Genomic DNA, 20731 nt, shown 5'->3' with positions numbered 1-20731 from the left:
AAGGAATGACCCAGATTCCAATGCTTTTTTGTTACCCTGACCCACACCTGACATCAGGGATACATCTCTCAAGGCTGTTGAAACCTTTCTAACTCTGGCTGTGCCTGTGCTGCTTATGATATTTTAATGCCTTTCTGAAAGTCCCAGCTCTCCTGTGATTAGAAGGAAGTCTCTGCTTTTGTACTTTGAAAAAAATCCAAACTTTTTTTGGGAGAAAAAAAGAAAAATAAAGAAAAACCTAGGCATTAGGGTAATGAGACAAATAAATAGTTAAAAATCAGAAGGTTCATTTGTTTTCAAGTGCACTCACGCAAGGTATGACCCACGTGGCTCCCGAGGGGCCTGGGCAGCATCCTGCTGTCCCTTCTGAGAGCACACCAGCTGATGGGAGGCAGTGTCTGGGTGCAAAGCACTGCACCCCGGGTGAGGAGCGACCCATCCTTTCCCAGGCCACGCCAATGGGCTCATAGTGGGATGCTTTGTACGTGGCTTTAGTCCACAGACATCAAAGCATGTGATTGTAGAGAAAAGCAAGAGAGACCTGGGAAAACGTCAAGCAGCCCCTGTCCTCCTGCAGCCTGACCCCTTGGTAGTGGCTGTTCTCCTGTAATAAGTCCTGGTTGGAACAAGCTGTTTCTCCCACTAAGGTGAGGACCCAAGGAGCCCCCGTGCCAGCCGGTGTGGCGCCCATTGCTCATCTCCCATGTAGGGTGACAGCCCTCCCCTCCCAGCTCTGGCACAGCCCTGGGAGAAGGTGGATGGAAGCCATGCGCCTTCAGGCAGGGGGTGCTGGCAATGGGACAGCTCCACAGCCCTGGCTGTGCTGGGCCCCAGGCTCTGCACTTCCCCAGCCCTGGGATCTGCGGCTTTCTGCCGGGTTTCATGCCTGGGTCCCAGCCAGAGGCTGGCTTTCATCCCATCACATTCACTCTGCTCTTCTCCCTGACCCACATCAGCCCCACCAGAACCTTCAGTTCTCCAAGGAGCTGGCAAGACCCTTCAGTTCCTCCCACAGTGCTGTGTCCAGCACCACAGGCAATGTGACATTTCCCTCCCACATCAGCTATCCCCATCACCCTACCAGCCCTTCTGCCTCCTGGCAGAGGGACGTTTCAGGGACCTGCCAGCCCCTTGCTCTCCCTGCCTTCAGCCAAAAGTATACTGGGGGCATTGCCAGGGCTCTTCCTGATCTTCATCTGAAGGACCCCAACCCATACCCCAGCAATGAGCTCCTCCATCCTTCCATATAGTCTGTCCATGTGCCCCACCACGGCAGTGTAAGCCAGAGTCTCCTCAGCTTCATCTACCCAACCTTCTGAGCTATGGCTGTGAGAGATGGGGCTCTCTTAAGCCCTTTCGGCAGGTGCTCCTAAACGTCACTCTCTCTTTTTCCTTTTTTTTTTGGTTTTTCCCCCTCTGCTAAAAGCCACTGATGTAAGTGGCCCCTGTCCAGGGCCCCCAGCCCAAGGCTGTGCTGTCTCTTGGGTCTGTGCTCAGTGGCTGAGACCAAAGGAGGACTGATCCTGTGGGAGACGGGAGCAGCCACCTGTGCTCAGCTGGAGAGGTGGCATGGTGCTCAGCTGCCGGTCCTGCTGTCTGGCATGAGACACATGCTTCTTTCCCCTAAAAGGGTGCTGTCAGAGACCTCTCTGATTCCAGCCAGTGAACATCTTCATTAAAAGCATATGCTAGGGGAATGGGTCTGGGAAAGACCAGAAAGGTCTCACTGGCTCTGCTTGCCCCTGTCCCAATAGCTTCCTACGGGTCCCCGGGCCTGGGGCTCCGTGTCTTCCCAAGGCCATCTCATCTTAACGCTCTCTTAGCTTTCTGTTACAAAGCTTTCCCTAACATCTAGGCTGTACTCCCTTCGCTACGATTAATGTCTGTTATCACTTGCCCTGTTCACCATGGCCATGGAAAACAAATTATTCAGTTCTCTTTGAGGCAGCCTCTTATATATTTAAAGCTTGCTGTTGCAGCCTCCCTCTCTGCTTCCTCTACTCCTGCACCCCAGCCACCTTCGTGTTGGACGGAGCTGTTCCAGCTCCTTCAAGCCTCCCCGGCAGGTCATGTCTTCTGCTCACCAAGCCTCACCAGCATGAGCATGAGGCTTGGCACAGCACTGCACACAGGCTTCAAAACCAGCTTCCAACCCAAGGAGCTTTTTTCTGCTGGCATCAGTGCATGCATTTTTAGGATGAGAAATGATGGGATGTCAGACTCGCTTTGCATGACAGGGTCTTCTGAAAATCACCTTTAGATGGTGGCATCTGCAGAGAGGACTCTGCCATGTCTCACCCTTAGGGAGAAGCAGATTAAAAACTGGCCATGGATGGCTGGTGTGAGGCAAGGGAAGTGGATGTGTGGGTTTAGTTTATATGTATACAGATGTGTGTCTGTATGCATGTGAATTCAAACTTGTGCATTTTTTTCTATTAAAATATTCATAGACTTGCTAAATCTTGAGTTGCTATCTCATGAGACACAGGGAGCTTTAAAGTCCAAATTCTTGTAGTCAAGAAGATTTAAATTCTCTTTTGTCAGATTTTTTTGCTATTTTCCAGCTGTTTCCATCCCTCCTGACTAAAAAGAATAACACCTGAAAATGTGACTGACTGCACGTTCAAGTAGCAGGAGGCAAAGAAAAGAATCCACTTATTCTCTTAAAAGAAAAAGAAACAACAACTCACTTAGTTTTTCTAAGTCAAAGTCATGATTTTACTGTAGCTTGATTCATTACTGCAGAATACTCCAGCTACTGCTGCTACCTAGCCTAGTAGCTGTCAGGCCTTAACTCCTGACACATTAACTGGTTTACATGTTTTTTCAAAGCAAAACAGTCTGGCAATGTCTAGCTCTCCAAAGCAATTCACGCAGCCTCTCTCATGAGCCTGGCAGCCTCACCACTGTGACACCACAGAGAAGTTCTGGTCACCAGCCCACACCTGGCTGCTCCTTGGAGCAGGGCTAGCAGCACCCTGCTCCTGCTGATGCCGGCACAAAGGGGCTGAAAACTGGGGTGTCTGCGCTGGATGCTGCACAAAGCTTTATCCATGCCCCCAGCTGCTAACGGGGAGCTGAAGGTGTCGTCATGACCAGGCTGGGAGGGGTGCCCTACCTGCACTGCTGGTACATCCCACAACGGCAGCATAGATGTTGCCTCACTGGGGAAACAGAAGCTGACCAGAGCTGGCACGCAGCACCTATGCTCCTCAGGCACCTGCTCACCACCTGTAAGGATCTCTGAATAAGTAAAGTAAGTTGCAAGAGACCATTTAAAAAGATACAAAGGTAAGGCCAGAAAGAATGGACAGCTGGCACGCGATGGGAGAAAACAGCAATGGACTGAAGAGGAGGAATCCTAGAATGATTTGGGTTGGAAGGGTCCTTAAAGACCATCCAGTTCCCATCCCCTGCCACGGGCAGGGACCCCTTCCACCAGCCCACGTTGCTCCCAGCCCCGTCCAGCCTGGCCTTGAGCCCTGCCAGGGATGGGGCACCCACAGCTGCTCTGGGCAGCCTGTGCCAGCGCCTCGCCAGGAGGAATAAGCAAGGTCATGAGGAAACACAGGTTTCTCCCATTTCTCTCCTCGTTTTTGAACAGGGAAATTTGTCCCCTGCACCTCGGTTTGCAGCTGCTAAAGACACTCCTGTGCCCCTGCTGAGGAGCAAGGGGGATCAGCATGCAGCAAACCGGCAGCACTGACCCCTCCTGGTGCAAGGTGCTTGGCAAGCCCCGGTGGTGGCTTTGTGCTGTGCTGGTTGGGGGCTGCCGGGCTCACACGTGCGCTGTGCCGGGGGGCACGGAGCCCCCAGCCGCTCTGCCTGCTCCTGCCCTCCGCAAAGGGCCTGCCCATGCACAGTGGCTGCTCTGCAGGGGCAGCTTGCTTGCCAGGTGGGAGCAGGTGTTTTCAATTATTTAGGTGGTTTTTAACTGCCAAGGGGTTCATGAATCCTAATCAAAGCAATTAACAGCTAAACTAGTCTGAGCAGAAAACAAGGGAGCCCTAGGAAAGAGGAGAACACTTCGGGGTTCATTTCAACCCCGTCCCTCCTACAAAAAGAGAATGAGCTGGGGTAGGAGAGTGCTCTTGTGCAATGTAGTGTTGCTGCTGGGCTTGCTAGGACACAGCTATGTCACTGTAAGCAAATCAGTCTATGGTTTTCTTATCAATGGTAAGTAAGTACTTTGTACTACTGGGACTTACTGAGCAAGGTGTTGGGTGACCTCTCTGTCCTCCAATTAATAATTTATTTGCTCATTTTAAAGCCTTTGTTATTTTACTTCTGCCTGTGGCAACTGGGCAGCAATGAAGCAAGTGTCATTTCAACCATCAGCAGGTCTGTTGGAATCAGGATTGTTAATGGTGGTATGACAGTGGTGCTGCTGAGCCATGATAGAGCTGGAATGCATCGAGGAAATTCCAGCCCTGGCCTCGAGCAGCTACAGGGCAGGAAAGCGCAATGAGTGCAGAGGGAACTGCACTGCAGGTCAGAGCAAGGGCACGGCAGAGTGAGGGATGGAAACCTGTTCCCTCCAGGCTCCTCAGCCCAAAGCCTGCCTATCGTGTCCTACCCTATGCTGTTCCTGTGGGGCTATTGTCCCCGGAGAGGGCTGGTGGACCTTTGGGGTTTCAATGCAGAGGGGTTATGGCCCTTTTGGCTCTGCATGGAGTGGGTTAGGGGCTGGGCACGCAAGCAGTTCTCCTGGCCAACCTGATGAGATAGCAACTTCTGGCAGGGTGGAGGGACCACAGTGTTGGAGGTGGTTGTCACCACTGCTGGCACCATGTGTGTGTACTGAGCGGCTTAGCAATGCAGCTCAGCATGCCTAGGGCAGGACCAGGGCTCAGGCTAGCCCTGCGTTCCTCAGGAGTCCCTGCACAGCAGCAGCACTTTGCATAACGAGCATTTGAGTTTAGTTTTTTATTAATGTTTATTCGATTTTATTAACATTTAATCGTTTCCATCTGGAGCACCACATCCAGCTTGGGGCCCCCATCATCAGGGGGACATGGACCTGGTGGAGTGAGCCCAGAGGAGGCCACGAAGGTGACCAGAGGGCTGGAGCCCCTCTCCTGTGAGGACAGGCTGAGGGAGCTGGGGCTGTTCAGCCTGGGGCAGAGAAGGCTTCGGGGAGACCTGGGAGCAGCTCCCGGTGCCTAAAGGGGGCTACAGGACAGCTGGAGAGGGGCTTCTTACAAGGGCATGTAGCGACAGGGCAAGGGGGAACGGCTTCAGCCTGAAAGACGGGAGATTCGGGTTAGATGTTGGGAAGAAATTCTTCACGGAGAGGGTGGTGAGGCACTGGCACAGGCTGCCTGGAGAGGCTGTGGGTGCCCCATCCCTGGAAGTTCAAGGCCAGGCTGGATGGGGTGTGGAGCAACCTAGGCTGGTGGAAGGTGTCCCTGCCCATGGAGGGGGTTGGAACGAAGTGGTCTTCAAGCTCCCTTCCAACCCAAACTGTTCTAGGATTTCTTTCACGGTTGTTGTTGTTTTTTCTTTAATTGTCTTGCAGCAGATAGTAAAGGATTAAATTAATAGATGTACTTTGAGTTCTGCATAATTAGCATAGGCAGCATTCACTAGGAATAGTAAGTACTTTAATCACTTAATAATTACTGCTTGCCTCTTCTAACCCCGTAACAATCTGGCCTGAAACCACTTCCACACAGTATTCCTTTCTTAACCTTTGGCTTTTGAGAGCTTGGAGCAATAACATTCATGTGGCAGGTAAGTGTCCTATTCGTTAACAAGCAAAACCTGGGGAGCTGTTAGGTGGACTGTTGGCTCTATAAAGCCAGGCAGCCCTCGCCTATTTAGTCAGTCACTTGGAACATGGGGTGGGTAAAGTATCACACAATAGACAATTTGCTTTTTCCATTCAGCCACTTAATTGCACACAAATTTCTGCTAGCTTTCCTTGACATTAGTTGAGGTCAGCAGAGCCTCTCCTGATGGGAACTTCTAGAAGTGGTTTGAAATCTCGGTCTGGAAGAGGGATTCCTGCCCAGCAGAGATGCAAAGTTTCCACCTCAGATGCTGCACTAGCTTTGAATGACCATAGCAAAACCCCTGTTTGCTGAGGGGGTTGGGTCATTAGTTCATCATTAAGTGTGGTAATTTCTGGCTGACAAAGGGGCTTTCAGAGTAACCTGGATGTGTCTTGCTTGAGGTGACCTGCTGTGGCTGCTGGTGGTGATGTCTGCTCTGAGCCTTTAACCTAGCAATTTCACTTTAAAATTCAGACATCTTTAGACTTGTGTCATTGTGAGAGCTGGCATCCCAGTATAGATCTAGCAGTTTGAGTCAAGATGTAGAAGATGTATGTGGATTCATGTGATGCTGCTCTAAATGTTAAGTGCTCTCTGCTGTGGATATGCTGTCAAACATCCTGTGGAAAACAGTGTGAGTTTGGGTTTTTTTTGGTTAGTTGGTGTTTGTTAGCATTGTACAACCAAGGCTATGATTAACTCATGAAGGGTAGGTGCAGCATGCAGATTCATTTCGAAGGTGTGCAGACACATAATTTCCCCTCCACCACAGAGATGCTGCTCCTGGCCAGTGTGATAACTTGTGGTCCACCAAAGATAAGCAAAAGCACTTTGTTCATCTATCTGCGGAGGAAGCACTGCAGCTCTGCTATAGGACTCAAGAAACACAATGCATGGCTCCGTTCTAGCTCTCTGTAAGGCAAGTGAATGTCAGTAGACCAGATGCAGTTTGTGTGCTGCCTTTGGCTGAGCTTACTGTAAGCAGTTAGAAACTTGCTGTGAACTTAAACCTGAGCATCAAACACTTTATCTGGAATTAACAGCAGGGGAAGCTCTGTTAGCAGAAAGGATCAGTAATATAGCACAGTGTCTCTGTGAAAGCCAGAATATTATCAAAATATTACAGGATTTTCACAATATTTTACTCTCAAAATCTAGGAGCAGGTTCTGCACAAGATATGGTGCCTCACAGGCTGTTCAGAGCTGTTGGTCTTGCTGGGGAGGAGCTGGTTGATGTGGTATGTTTGCACAGACTTTGACACAAGTCTATGCTCTGATACAGGCGGAGGGCAGGGGCTGAGCTGCAGGGATATGAAGCTGTGAGCTGCTACTCAGTGAAAGCTCTTCAGAGAGCTCCAAGCCACCCCAGGGAAGGGAGAGCATGCTGTGTTCAGTGGCCACAGGTGCGGAGAAATACCCGTGGCTGCACACACGATGAACTTCCATCGCATCCCATGGTCCCAGGCAACTCAGTGGCCCAGGGAAAGGGAAAGGACATGGCTGTGTTGCAATGGTTCCATAAATATTCTCTTGGCCTGTTTGTAAGGCAGTGTTGTACTAAATGGAGATGCTCCTCCAGACGGAGGTCTTGGCAAGACCTGAAAAAGGGACTGGGAATCCTATGAACAGCAAGAACAAAGTGACCGTAACTAATGACAAAACCACTTTTGGCTAAACACTACAACTCATGAAGCAGGGTTTAAAATAGCCTCACCCAGGTTAAACTTTATCCTAATCTTTCAAGGTTAGAGACTATCTGACATCTGCCTTTGAGGCTTTTACTCCTTTTGCCATATACTATGATGGCCCAGACCAGGGCTCTGGTTAATTAAAAAGCAACAAACAAACAAACAAACAAAAAAACCCCAACCAAACAAACCCAAAGAAAACCCTCAAAACTAAATCAAAACACGCCACAGTTTTTAATTGTGCTGCTATTCTGCACCTTTCCCTTTGGGAAAGAACAAAACAGTAAGTTTCTGTTCTCCCTAGCCTCCTGGAGAATGCAGTAGACATCTTTCTGCCCTTGGCTTATTCCCAGCATCTCTTGCTGACTCAGAGCTCCACTGTGATGTCTGAGACCTGAGAGCCTGGTTTTAGTAATTAGCATTTAGGAAAAACCAGAAGTAGCATTCAATCTTTGTCTCTTGCAGTGATTTACACTTTTGGGAAATGAAATTTAATCCTAGGTTTACAATGAATAGAAGTTAATTATAGGGAATCACAGTTCAAAAACCTGAAGCTTAAACACATGCACACAGGTACAAGTGCGTACTTTGTGCACACAAATGCACTCCCCTTTGTGTTCATCCACGTGCAAGGCAATGGCTATCCTAGGAATCTCCTGAGTGCTGCTTTTGAGGAGGGTGTGCTCTTCAAACCAGACTGTTATTATCATTTGTCTGTGTATTAATGTGCTGCCTGAGGGCAGATCCCGTTCAATGGAATTTGCCTCTTTTACTGTGGAAAGAACAGTCCTCGGGTGGATTTGATCTTACCCAGATGTGTGTGTTGTTCAACAGGGTCCACTGAATCCTCTTTCCAGAGAAAGACAAAACATGACATGCAGTGACAGGTGGGTGAAGAGATATAAACCTCCCTACCCTGTGTAACATCTTGGGGATGGGAAAGTTAACCCTTGTCTGCACCTTTGCAGGTTTTTTTCATGTTTTATTTGAAACACTTATTGTTGTCCCCACCAAACCAAGGCCGTTGTTCTAGGTGGGCCTGGTAATGTCTGGCAATTCCTGGGTTTGCATCACACTTAAGCAGGCTACTTTTGACCAAAAGAATGGAGATGATGCCGCTCTCCCGAAGCGTGGTGGTGTAAGCAGCAGTTACCATGCTCTCCCCTGGGCTGTTCGCAGCTGGACGGCCTCTGTGGGGCACTGGCTGAGGTGGGGGTGAACTGGAGCAGCCTCTGCAGGACACTGGCTGAGCCAGGGACAAACACGGCCGTCTGTTCCCATTGCTTCTGGCTCATGTCACACCAACGAAGCCTTAGCTCTGCAGGGACAGCAGCCAAATAGGATGGGCTGCAGGATCAGAGGCTTCATCCCTGTGGGGAGTAAAGAGCCACAAGAGGACACTGGAGGGGTGATGTGACCTGTGTGAGTCCAAAGCCCTGCAGTAGCAGCAGGAGAGATTCTGGTCTCTTGCTGTGCTGACGGTGAGGGACCTGCCCAAACTGTGCGCTGGCGATGACCGAGATGAAGCGCCGAGTGCTGGGTACAATATGAGCTGGGTTCATGGGAAGAGTTAAACTGCTCTCTGAAGAAAAGTGGGAGATGAGGAAGGGGAGGGTGTAGTGGGGGCCAGGAGATGCTTCGTGAGCAAGGGTCAGCCTGGAGGAATGTGATGTGCAGCTTGTCTGGGCTAAGATGTAAAGATGTAAAGACGACTGAGAAGTCATGGAAGCTGAAATGCAGAGGGTGCTTTTGATATTGCAAAAACATGCATTAAGAGCCAATTTATTGAGATTAGATACTAGTTTAGGTTAAAAAACAACTTTTTTTTTTAACTTTTTCTCCCATGCAGGCACACATACCCCTTCTGCTGTTTTGTTTCATGCTGTCACACACGGTATTTTTTTCTGGACTTGTGTTCTCAGGAAAAGTGCTGTTAATACAGACAGTGGTTGAGAGGAAGGAGCAGTTTATTTCTGGGCTGTTATCAGTCTGGCTGCTGCAGCTCATCTGCTGCTGTGTTCTGGCATGGCCACAGGCCTGTCCCAAGTCTTCTGCAGGAAGCTGTGATGCAGGGCTTTGACCCTGCCTTGCATGCTGTGCAATGGCTTCGCACCGCTGTGAAATGGTGCTGTGCTGTGCTGGCAGTGCCGCTGGTCTATTGCAAACTCATGCTCAGAGCTGGTCCATGAGAGAGGTGGAATATGGTCCTATTCCTGGGAGTGCCCAGCCCCATCCTGGTCTGGGCTGACTCCCACAGCTCCATCCCGTGAACCTGCAGCAAGCACAGAGTGAATTGACCTGATTAAAAAAAACAAGAACAAAGGGAAATGTGGTAGAGGAAAATAATTTCACATTTAATAAAAAAAACCAAAACATTTCTGTAATTGGCTAAGATGTTGTTCCCTTTGCTGGTTTCTTAAGAACAGCTATGTGCATTTCCAGTCTTACCCACTCCACATGGTCTGGGAAAGCGTAATATTCAGCTATCAGCGTGCTTATGCGCTCCAGGCAGAACTAAGCTTTCAAGCATGTGCAACCAGATTTTCCCATGTGGATATAAATCTAGAAAATTGTTTCTTCTTAAAACTGCTGGGCACTGTGAGAGCTGAGTGGTTAGCTAGAAGCTTTCAGAAAGTGAGAAGTTTTACTTGGCAGGGGGTGGGGGGGTGGAGAGCAGTTTGTTTACTGAGCCTGACACATCCATTTGTTGCACATCAGTTTCAACAAACAAGCAGAACATTTCCAAGATGACTGTGTGTATTTTCCCTGGGATCTGGACCCTGGGAACAGTATAGTCCTCAGTTCCAGGGCTGCATCTCCTGGCAGTGAAATGCAAAGGGACATTGCTGTCACTGAGCAGGTCCAAGAAACCTCACTGGAAATCTGAGATTTCAGCCTAAAACTACAGGGCCAGGATCTCAACCATTCTGATCCTGGATGGGTCTTTTGACACAGGTTGTGCTAGTTGTTTCCAGTGCAGGCTCTGGTGCAGCTTTTTTTCTTTCTATGTTGTGTTTCACTTCCCCCACCCCACCCCCACTTCCCCAATCGGTTTTGGAGATTTTTTTGTGGCTTTTTAAATGGTCTTACCTGAGGGAGATGCAGCGAAGTGTCTTCACAGATGCTGCCCAGCCAGATTTCAATGGCTTTTCTGAGAGGCACTTACAGGCACCACAGCCAGGATCAGCACTTGGCGCTGCTTCTCTTCAGACATTACAAAATTAGTGGCTTTTGAAGAGTCACGACCTCAACACTGCATGGAGTTCTTTCATATGTTCTGCTCATTCCAAAGGATCATTTTTGGGAACTAGTTCCCCCAAATCAGAAATATTGGAAAAATAGTTGTGGGATGGAAATGAAGAACACACAAATGAATGTCGAAGGTGAAATTCAGGTTGAAAGCATAGAGTTATCTGAATTTTCGTCTAACTAGGACACATCCTTTTTGGAAAAAGTGCTTTGTTTGCCTAGAAACACCTATCTTTCCCCAGACTCTCCCATCTAAGCAAAGATTTTTATCTTGCTCTGCTTCCTTACAAAAACTGCCTACAGGTCAAAGCGTAGGGTTAATTGACAAGGTTAATGCTGCTTGTAAACAAATGTTATTCTGTTTCTCTCTGTGGTGGTTAGACCCTGGCTGGATGCCAGGTGCCCACCAAAGCTGCTCTATCTCTCCCCTTCTCCACTGGACAGGGGAAATGCAACAAAAGGCTTGTGGGTCAAGATAAGGGCAGAGAGATCACTCAGCAATTACCATCACGGGCAAAACAGACTCCGCTTGGGGGAAAATTATTTAGATTTATCACCATTCAAATCAGAGAAACACCTTCCCCCTACCCCTCCCTTCTTCCCTGATTTAACTTAATACCTGACTTTTCTATGTCCTCCCCCTGAGCAGTGCAGGGACAGGGATGGGGCTGTGGTCAGTCCATCACACGCTATCTCTGCTGCTCCTTCCTCCTCATAAGCTTCCCCTGTCCCAGCATGGGTCCCTCCCATGGGGGACAGCTCTCCGTGAACTTCTCAGACGTAAGCCTTTCCTGCGCACTGCAGTCCTTCACATGCTGCCTTGGCCAGAGTCCCTTCCATGGGGTGCAGCCCCTCAGGCCCAGCTGGCTCCAGCATGGGTCCCCACGGGGTCCCCAGCCCGGGCTCCTCACCACGGGCCCTGCCAGGAGCTGCCCCAGTGCAGGCTGCCTGTGGGTGACAGCCTCCTCAGGGCACCCCCTGCCCCGGTGTGGGGCCCTCCACATGCTGTGGGTGCATGTATCTCTGTCCCACCATTAACCTCCGTGGGCTGGGGGCACAGCCTGCCCCACTGGGGGCTTTCCCACAGGCTGCAGGGGAACCTACTGCGGTGCCTGGAGCCCCTCCTGCCTCCTTCTGTGCTGACCTGGGGGTGCTACATGGCTGGTGCTCTCACGTTGTCTCGCTCCTCTCTCCAGCTGTAATTGCTTTTGTGCAGGAAGTTTTCCCCTTTTTAAATATGTTGCCCCAGAGGTGCTACTGCTGTCAATAACGGGCTCCATCACAGCCGGCTGTGGGTCCATTTTGGAGCCGGCTGGCATCAGCTCTGTTGGACATGGGGGAAGCTTCTAGCAGCTTCTCACAGAAACTACCCCTGTAGCTGCCCAGCTACCAAGACTTTGCCACACAAACCTGATACACTCTTCTAAACAGCCATACTAAGAGAGGGAATGTTTGTATGGTATACGTAAGGAGCTGGTGTGATCATATTGCATAGAGAAATGTGGAGAGGTAGCGCGGAGGGGTGGCAGAACCATCCACGAGAGGTTATCCCACCAGGTCTCTGGTACCCACTTATTGCACATTCGGACCCAGGAATACACAGACCTGCACACAAAGCCATGCTGTGAAATGTCACCTAAAGCTCACTCAGCCCCCCACTCGCCTCACCCCCCCCCACCCCCCCAGTGCCCTGCCCGATGCACGTTACAGGGAGTGGATCAGTGGGCTTTTGTCCAGCCCTGCTGCCGGTCAGTGTTGCTGCTCAGAGGGCCGGGGGGCCCTGCCAGGGCAGGCATCTCCCGACATGATGCCAGGCTTACACCTAGACACATCTGTGATCAGTCTTGCTCATTTTTATTTTATTTTGGAATTTGGATTGAATTGCTGGGTTTATGTGGCTTTTTAGACAGAAGGGTTTTACCTGTGAGAGTTGCGGCCTGTGATGGACAGTGCCCTTCCTATTGACAGGAGTGGGGTGTGGCGAAAGCCTTGGGGAAGAGGCAGCCCTGCTGCAATCCCAAATGCTGACCCTTGAAGATGCGCAGAGAGGTCTGCAAGTAATGTGCAGCAAGGCTTTGAGGGTTTGCCCTCAGGACCATAGGCAAAGCAAAGGCATTTCCAGATCCTCAGCTGGTCTGAGGCTCTTTCCGGCCTCTCTGGAGCAGCACCTTGCTGCACTTGTTCCGTGGTGGGAGAGTGTCACAGAGAGCGGAGTCGAGCTCGGTTTGGCGTCACGCTGCTCTTTCAAGCACTCTTGAAAAACTGTGCGTGACTTGCTTTGTGCAGCCAAGGCTGAGAGCGGATTGCCCGTCACTCTCCAGCCAGCACAGCTAGCTCGTCCCTGCGTTACACACCTGCTCATTTGACTGAAATGGGATCATGTGCTCGGACACGACCAAGATAAGATGGCTTTGGCAGTCATGGGGCCACATCCACCTCATCTGATAGCTGCTGCATGTGAGTGTTCAAGTGCCGGGATCCCGCAGCAGTGCTGGCTGGCGCCTGCCCAAGTCCTGAGCACCTGCGTCTGCAGAGGCCTGTTGTTTGATGTACTTTCTATAATACTGTGTGTGGGCATTTGTGAATTCTGAAAAGCATTTGCTGTGTGGAAGTGAGCAGTTCCAAAGTAAATTACTCAGATTTTCTCCCTTTTTCTCTCGTTCAGACAAGAATCTTGGCTTGGCATACGCAGTTTAAAGGCTGAAGAATGTTTTCACCTCAGATACAGTGATTTATCTATTTCTCTGATTTGGTTGGTATTATTGCCAAGACTCTTTAGATGTGCTGGTAAGCTGATGAGTAACACAGTGCAGTTTATGCTGTTGATTAGCTAGAAAAAAATGAGTCAAAAATATATTTCCATCTGAGCTTTCTAAAGGTCTGATGGAAAGTTCACTGGGAAAATAAACGACCATAAGACTAAATTACAGAGCAGTTATTTCTAGAGAGTGGTAGTGTTGATTTTACATTATTAAGACTTCTCGACAAAGGAAATAAATAGGGATGCCAGAAGAGTATATGTGGGCTTTTTATTCAAAGCAAACAATGGGAACTGCTACTTACAGAACATGACTGTAGTGCTGGGAACAGTATATTAGCTGATTAGCAAAATGAAGTTATTTGTATAACTTCATCTTTACTTTTAAAATCCTATCTCAGGAAAGGCAGATGATGTGGGGTGGAGTAGACATCTTTTTCTCTCTTTGGTGTTCTTAGAGTAACAAATAATCAATTCCTTTGTGTCTGAGCCATCATAAAGGCCTGAGACCATGTGGCTTTGGTGTGTGGCTCTGCATCTTTACCCAGGTAATGCCAGCCATATGCCCTCCGGCTGCTCCCTGTGTGCGTACCAGCTGTGCCACGCTCCCTGCGCCGAAGGCTGCAGGCAGAGAGGCTGGCTGTTCTCCTGGCTATGGGGAAGAAGGTGTCTGGGGTGGGCGACACAGGCTGTCCCTGCTCTGCTGCTGCCAGGGCAGCACATGGAGAGCAGTGCCTAAACCTGAGCATCCTCAGTCAGAAAAGCCCAGGCTGTTTCCAGGAGCAGGGCTGGGTTTAAACACAGCTAGCCAGAATGTTCAGTGTGTGATGAGGCGCCCTGGTGAGTCATGTTAGTCCCTACTAAAACGGAGCATCTGGCTGTGCATCCGCCTGGCATCCAGACTGCGCATTACACAGGTTTCAGAGGATGGATGCTTTGTTCTTCAGCTGTCAGGAATGTACGTACTCTGCCGTGGAAGGCTGTAGGGAAGCGACTGGGGAAGGCTGGCCCTATTACTCTATCCTGCTGGGTCTTGGAGAGTGATTTTTTTTTTTTTTTTTTCCTCCCTCAAGAAGAACCTTCGGGATGTCAAGGTGAGGAGCAGAGCAGCTGCCCTGCCCAGCAGCTGGGGTGTCAGGCAGCACGGCTCTGGGGGTCCACTCATGAGCAGCAGCTGGCCACACAGGCTGGCTGAGTGCACCAGAGGGGCAGAGAGCTCTTCCCTGAGGATTTAATGAAACTGCTGAATTACCAGATAACAGAAGGAAGACATGCTGGATAATTGACTCACTAAAACGATGTCTTGAGCACCAGAAAGTCCTCTTTCAAAGGTTGGCTATATACTTAAAATATTGTTGCCTTTGTAACTCTACAGCTTTGCTAGGAGCAGAAACCAAGGGCTTATTTACCTCCCTAATTAACAGCATAACCTTTAATTATCCGAAGTGTTACAGAAGATGGCCACAAAACACTTTACAAGCAGTTGACTGGATACCTGACTGCTCATTTGATGGCTTTGAACAGGCAAGGTAGATTTGTCATGCTGAAGCAATTCCTATGGGAATACAGCCTGGGTGGCCTGGTTCATACCGTCACATTGTCACACCGTGGAGGCTATGGAAATGCAAAGTATCGGTGGCATCACTGTAACAACACTGAGCAGGCGTCCAGTAACTCTCATGGTGGACAAGGAAGGTGAATCATAGAATCACAGATCCATTGAGTTGGAAAAGACTTTTAAGATCATTCAGTCCAACCATTAACCCAGCACCGCCAAGCCCACCACTGAACCATGTCCCTAGGCACTGCATCTACACATCATAGCTCCAGGGACAGAGACTCCACCACCTCCCTGGGCAGCCTGTTCCGGGGCCTGACCACCCTTTTGGTGAAGACATTTCTCCTAATACCCAGTCTAAGCCTCCCCTGGCACAACCTGAGGCCGTTCAGTCTTGTCCTGTCGCTTGTGACTTGGGAGAAGAGACCGACCCCCCCTGCCTACAGCCTCCTCTCAGGGAGTTGTGGAGAGCGATCAGGTCCCCCCTGAGCCCCCTCCTCTCCAGGCTGAACACCCCCAGCCCCCACTGCCACTCCCCAGCAGAGCTGTGCCCCAGCCCCTTCCCCAGCCCCCCTGGGGGCTCTGGGCACGCTCCAGCCCCTCTGTGTCTGTCTTGTAGTGAGGGGCCCAAACTGAACCCAGGGTTCGAGGGGCAGCTGCACCAGTGCCGAGCGCAGGGCGACGGTCACTGCCCTGGTCCTGCTGGCCACACAATTTGGGACACAAGCCAGGACGCTGTTGGCCTCCTTGGCCACCTGGCACCGCCGGCTCACACTCAGCCGGCCATCAGCCAGCCTTCCAGGCCCTTTCCCACCGGGCAGCTCTCCAGCCCCCCGCCCCAGCCCATGGGGCTGGTGTGCCCCCCATGGAGGACCCAGCACTGAGCCGTGCTGAACCTTATACAGATGGCCTCGGCCCCTTGGTCCAGCCAGATGGTTCCTGCAAGTGCCAGCACTTAGGGAAGGGCTCTGGTATTTGACTGAGGGAGAACCCCATTCCTCTTTCCTGTGGGAGTCAGTACGTGAGGAGTTCAGCTATGGCCAGTGGCCTTCACGGCATGGGGGGACCTGCAGCCCACAGCACTGCCAGCAGCTGTGACCGGGGGTGCCTGCGCTGGCTGCAGCTGTCCTGGTGAAGACCTAAGGCCACCAGCCCCCTCTGGGGGGCTGCGTGGGTGTGGGGCGCCTGGCCATGCTTGCAGGTGAGGCCGGTAGCATCTGGTGGGGGCGAGCATGCTGCTGTGTCCCCACCAGGACACCCACAGCAGGGTGCCACCAGTGCAGAGCTGAGCCCTGCAGGGCACCCACAGGGGCTCAGAGCTGCTGTGGGTAAGGGGACACATTCCCCTGTGCCTCCAGCCAAGGGGCGGGGAAGGCGCTGCCCACGGGAACGAGGCCAGGCTTTCTCTCTACCTTGGGAAATTCTCATCTTGTGGTGGTATAGATCTGTTGGGACTCACATGGTGTGAACATTGCAGTGGCCTCTAGGTAAGGGTATCTCTCAGCCAAGGATATTCCACTTTTATTGATGGTTCAGCTGGTACTGTCTCCATCTCTGCCTCTGTTCTTTTGAAGTACATGCTTAGCTTCAGTGCTACCTGGCATATCCACATCAGTTAATGAGAATTGCCCTCCTAATTAAGTTCCTGAGGATGGGAAACAGACATGAGCCAACCATTTATTTTAATTTGAATTAGAAAAAAAGCTGATGCCAATTAGAAGTTTAATTTTCTCTCCTGACTTTCTTTATCTAGGCGTAAGTTTTGTCTTATAGCAATTAGGAGCACAAAAATGTTTGCAGTTAACAGCCAGCATTAACTAATGAACTAATGGAAAAGCAGTCTTGTCAATTGCAGTTTAATGCCAGTAGTTTTTTAGTATTTTCTTTGAATTTCTTTTTTGTCTACGTAAGTGAATTGCTTAAACTGCATTACTGCATTTAGCTTCCATAGGGTCAGTCTTACTCTGGTTTAAAGCAGGCTTAATGTTATTTAAGTTTGGAAATTATTAGAGGTAAATCAAATACAGGTCATTTTTCTTCTGAATAAGAACTTACACTGAGAAATTGAATGCATTTTAACTAATCCACTTAAAGTCAAGCAGTGACTTAATTTAGATTATTTTTCCCGAGCATGTCTGTCTAGGTAAGACCGTGCACTGCTTTCCAGCCCACCCTGCCTGACTAGGGATAGAGCAGCGTGGCAGCCAGCAAGATTGACCCCATTTACACCAGCAGAGTGCTGCCTCTTGAAGAGTGAAATTAAAAATAATAATAATAATAATATTTGGAGGAATGAAGTCATGGTCTAGGAAGGTTTTATTTCTTTCCTTTCTAAATAGCCAGTGGAAATACAGCATGTATCTATTTGGGGGGAAAAAATACACTGTATTGGGCAAGGATTTGAAGCATACCAAGCGGCAACTTGCTTTGCTGTCCCTTAAGTTGTACTTAATACACATAACTCGAGGCCTTGATCTTATTGCTGGGGCTATCAGGGTGACTGCACTGCCTGACTTTCTGGCCTGGGAGCAGGCACCTGGCCTGGGCCACCAAGAGTCCCAGGCGCAGACCCCGAGAGCCCCAGTCACCGGGCATGGCACAGCGGCAGCCGGGTGACCTTCTCGAGGTGTTTCATGATCCCGCCTGACTTCAAAATCCATCACTTCTTTTTTTTCTTTTTAGAAAATAGAGCATCTTGATGTGCGCTAACTTAATTCACATGGCATTTACACAGAAGGCTGTTATTACCAAAATAATTAGGCATAATTTTCTGCTGAAACGAATGAGAGCGCGGGTACGTTTTGTGATGTGGCTGCTTGCCTTTTTAATGGTGATTGCTCACATGGTAAATGGTAAAGTGTTGTCTTCCGTGTAAGGAGTTTCATCTATTAGTGCAAACAAGTGGAATTCTGGTTGATTAATTAGGAATTTGATGCACTGCAAATTACCGATTTCTGCCTAATTGATGTTGGGACTGATTTTGTTGCTTGTCCAGCGCAGCTCCTTTACACACGCTGGTGTCTCAGGGTTTTCTCAGCAATTGCCATTCTTGAGTAGTTCAGCCCCAGAGCTCTTTGGAGGGAGAGGATATGCTTGTGGGAGGTGTTAGGTCAAGTAGGATTTGAGGAATAACTGTAAGAGTCTGGGTGTGGCTGCTGTCCAGAGCCCAGGAGGGACTCGCTGCCCTGCCCTCAGCCCGGCCCTGGGGACCTTCACCGGAGAGCTCAGCTGTGCCTGGCAGGGCTCGCGCTGCGCCCACGGGCTGAGCTCAGGGACGTGTGGCAGAGCGAGGGGTCTGGAAGGGAAGTGTGCTTGAGCACCTTCTAATTACAGCTGTTCCCATCTGCCGGCCGTTCAATGCTGCTGGGGTGCAGTGACGAGGGTCTGGCCAAGGGCTTCACAAAACCTCATGCATTCATGGCCCAGGCTCCAAACCAGGAACAGGAGAGGAACAGGGTGAGCAGCTGCTGGGAGAGGCTCGGTCTTTGTGCGTGGTGGGACCTTCCCCTCTGGGCTGGACGTGCTGCACGCTGTTCCCTGCCAGTCACGACAGCGTGTCTGCAATGGTGGCACTTGCTGGCTGCAAACCAGATGGGGATTGTCAGCCCCTCGCAGGAATGCTGCTGGGGTGCTGCGGAAGGTGCCCGTGCTGTCCCGTGCCTTGCTGTTAGAAGTGGCAGAGGTTTATACTGCATTTTAAAAGTGTACTGAGTAATAAAGACACTTTTAAAAAGAAAGTAGAACTCTTAGCTTGGATACTAATTTCTGATGGAATTTTAAAACATAGTTTTATTTCAAGATAAAACATTTTAAAGTAAATTTGGCTAAATTATAGACACCAATTTTCACCATGTCTCTTAATCTAGTTAAACAAAATACTAAAACATATGTAAGAGCACAGGTTTGCTATCAGTGTTTTATAAAAGTCAAGCCACACAGTTCGTGTGAGTGACAAACTCTTTCTCAAAACTTAACAGTATTGTCCTCACCCATTGGCATCTGAGGAATATTTTCTGTCCAGAACTTGGTCAGATATTTCAGCTAAATTAGATTGAAGTGGTACCGAGGAGAAGAGACAGCAAGGAGCTTGTTTCTCTCCTCCTATTACAGGTGCAAAGGTTGGCTGTGTGAAGGTGATATTTACAAGGTCTAAAATGCTGAAGGACTTCCTGCCCATAAGCCATCAGATCGATGTCACTAGCGATACATAGTGACTGTTCTACAGCTTTAGTGTAATCAAACTGTCTGGAAGGCAAAACATGTTTTGATGAACTCTTTTCTGCCATGTATCCATTTCAGGAAGTTTAAAATTGTTTTTAATGTCTCAAGAGCTGTTTTCTACATACTTAACCTTGGCACAATTAACAGGTAAAATTGCCTATTAAGTAATGGAGTGGTTTAAATATGTATGCATAGACTCACTGTTTTCTGTTCTGCACAAAAAGGAAATGTTGAATTACATCAGTCAACGGACGATACTTGCCCTTTCTGTAGTTAAAAAAAAACAACAACAACCCACCACCACAAAGCAAGATCAAAACCTGATAATTTGGATGAAGAATCGCTGCTTGCCGATTTAACTTATTAAAGCCAGTTAAACTGAAACCAGCCTGCTCTGGGGCACAGGGGGGTGCTTTGTACAGAGGATGATGATGGTGCAGGGACTTGCTCCATCAGCAGGCATCCAGACAGCCCCTTTTGTTTCCAAAGCCAGTCCCGTGGAACCGACTCATTAACAGGCCAACAGGTTCTTCTGCCTGCAGGTGCCCTGCTCCTGCACTTGCATCCCTTGCTGCTGAAAGCTCAATCTGCAGGTTGCTCCCCAGCGTCCTGCTGCAGAGCCACCACGTGCTGACCCGTCATCCCCTCATCCAAAGGGACAGCACGAGAATGCCAGCCCTGCCTTTCACTCTGCTTCCAAAGACAGAACATCTGCAGGGATTTCCTCCACCTTGCTCCCTTGCTGCTGTCTCCTGGGATGTGAACAGGAGCAGCTCTGACAGCCCTTGGGCAGGCTACACGTGGTGGTGATCCGAGCACTGCCTGACCAACAAGTTCCACTCTTGTGTTTGTTTCCATTGAGGGGACTCCTCTCTCTTTCCATTCCAAATAGGTTTGTCCCTGCTTTCTGAGGCCATATGTGCTGTGGACTGAGCAGCAATGCCCAATGCACCCACATTTTCAGTGCAGTGAAAACCACTGAGCCTTAGTGAGATGCCTTTGCCAGGGCTAGGACTGATGCATCAGACTATACCATTGCCAGAGGAGTCACCGTTCCCACGTGTTTAAGCCTCCACTGTTCAGCATAAGATTAATAAATCCAATATTCACCACAGCAAATGAAAGATTTTATTTTAACAAAGCTGGTGGAGGAGTATGTTAGAGACTGGAAATTCGGTGCCCTATTTCACATATTGCACCGGAGGCGTGTTTCTCTGCAGGAATGCTTTTAGGTGGCAATGTGAGTTTGCATTATGCTGCCTACTCACTAGATGTCTCCACGAGCAACATGCATGCTCTGAGATGTGATGCCTGATAAATCAGAGAGACTGAAATGGAGCTGGAACTGAGCCTGAGTAGGAGTTTATCTGTTTGCAGGCTGTAACTGCTTATTCTGGAAACAAAGAGCCAATCTCTACAGCACAAATGGTCTTCTGCAGAGTGCTACAGATGCACTGCCCTGCAAGCATCTCCAGGGAGCCAC

This window comes from Falco rusticolus, chromosome 12 (genome assembly GCF_015220075.1).
Source record: "Falco rusticolus isolate bFalRus1 chromosome 12, bFalRus1.pri, whole genome shotgun sequence".
Classification (NCBI taxonomy): Eukaryota; Metazoa; Chordata; class Aves; order Falconiformes; family Falconidae; genus Falco; species Falco rusticolus.
The sequence above is the reverse complement of the archived record's forward strand: the minus strand, read 5'-3'. Positions refer to the sequence as shown.